Genomic DNA, 2,215 nt, shown 5'->3' on the forward strand with positions numbered 1-2,215 from the left:
CCCCCCACACACACACCACACACACCCATCCCCCCCCCCCACACACACCCCCATACACCCCCCCCCCACACACACACACCCTACCCCCCCCCCCACACACCCACACCCATACCCCCCCCCCACACACCCCCATACCCCCCCACCCCCATACCCCCCCCCCCACACACCCCCCATACCCCCCCCACACACCCCCATACCCCCCCCCCCCACACCCCCCCCCCCCCCACACACCCCCCCCCATACCCACCCCCCCAATCCCCCCCCACACACACACCCCCCATACCCCCCCCACACACACACACCCATACCCCCCCCCACACACACCCCCATACCCCCCCCCCACACACACACCCCCATACCCCCCCCCACACACCCCCCATACCCCCCCCCCACACACACACACCCCCCCCCCCACACACACACACACCCCCATACCCCCACACACACACCCCCATACCCCCCCCACACACACACCCCCCATACCCCCCCACACACACACACACACCCCCATACCCCCCCCCCCACCACACACACACACACCCCCATACCCCCCCCACACACACACACACCCCCATACCCCCCCCCCCACACACACACACACCCCCATACCCCCCCCCCCCACACACACACCCCCATACCCCCCCCCCACACACACACACCCCCATACCCCCCCCCCACACACACACACACCCCCATACCCCCCCCCACACACACACACACACCCCCCCATACCCCCCCCCCCCACACACACACACACCCCCATACCCCCCCCACACACACACACACACACCCCCATACCCCCCCCCACACACACACACACCCCCATACCCCCCCACACACACACACCCCCATACCCCCCCCCACACACACACACACCCCCCCCCACACCACACACACACCCCCCCATACCCCCCCCCCCCACACACACACACCCATACCCCCCCCCCCACACACACACACACACATACCCCCCCCCCCACACACACACACACACACACCCATACCCCCCCCCACACACACACCCATACCCCCCCCACACACACACACCCATACCCCCCCCCCACCCCCCCCACACACACACACCCATACCCCCCCCCCCACACCCCCCCCCCACACACACACAGCCATACCCCCCCCCCACACACACCCCCCCCACACACACACAGCCATACCCCCCCCCCCACACACACCCCCATACCCCCCCCCCCCACACACACCCCATACCCCCCCCCCCACACACACCCCCATACCCCCCCCCCCCCACACACACCCCATACCCCCCCCCCACACACACCCCCATACCCCCCCCCCCACACACACCCCATACCCCCCCCCCCCCACACACACCCCCATACCCCCCCCACACACACCCCATCCCCCCCCCACACACACCCCCATACCCCCCCCCACACACACCCCCATACCCCCCCCACACACACCCCCATACCCCCCCACACACACACCCCACCCCCCCACACACACACCCATACCCCCCCCCCCACACACACACACCCATACCCCCCCCCACACACACACACCCCATACCCCCCCCCCCACACACACACACCCATACCCCCCCCCACACACACACACCCATACCCCCCCCCACACACACACACCCATACCCCCCCCCCACACACACACCCATACCCCCCCCCACACACACACACCCATACCCCCCCCCACACACACACACCCATACCCCCCCCCACACACACACCCACCCATACCCCCCCCCACACACACACCCATACCCCCCCCCACACACACACACCCATACCCCCCCCACACACACACACACCCATACCCCCCCACACACACACACACCCATACCCCCCCACACACACACACACCCATACCCCCCCACACACACACACACCCATACCCCCCCCCCACACACACACACACCCATACCCCCCCACACACACACACACACACACACACATACCCCCCCCCCCCCACACACACACACACACACATACCCCCCCCCCCCCCACACACACACACACACACATACCCCCCCCCCCCCACACACACACCCATACCCCCCCCCACACACACACACCCATACCCCCCCCCCACACACACACACCCATACCCCCCCCCCCCACACACACACCCATACCCCCCCCCCACACACACACACCCCCATACCCCCCCCCCCACACACACACACCCATACCCCCCCCCCCCCCCCCACACACACACCCATACC

General features: G+C 68.5%; 1 protein-coding gene across 2 annotated transcripts in view; it reads right to left on the bottom strand.

The window, feature by feature from the left end:
• SNRPD1 (small nuclear ribonucleoprotein D1 polypeptide) overlaps positions 1-2,215 on the bottom strand; it is a 22,185-nt gene that overhangs the window by 19,269 nt on the left and 701 nt on the right. The gene's annotated exons all lie outside the window — the stretch shown is intronic.

Source organism: Anomaloglossus baeobatrachus, chromosome 6 (genome assembly GCF_048569485.1).
Source record: "Anomaloglossus baeobatrachus isolate aAnoBae1 chromosome 6, aAnoBae1.hap1, whole genome shotgun sequence".
NCBI lineage: Eukaryota > Metazoa > Chordata > Amphibia > Anura > Aromobatidae > Anomaloglossus > Anomaloglossus baeobatrachus.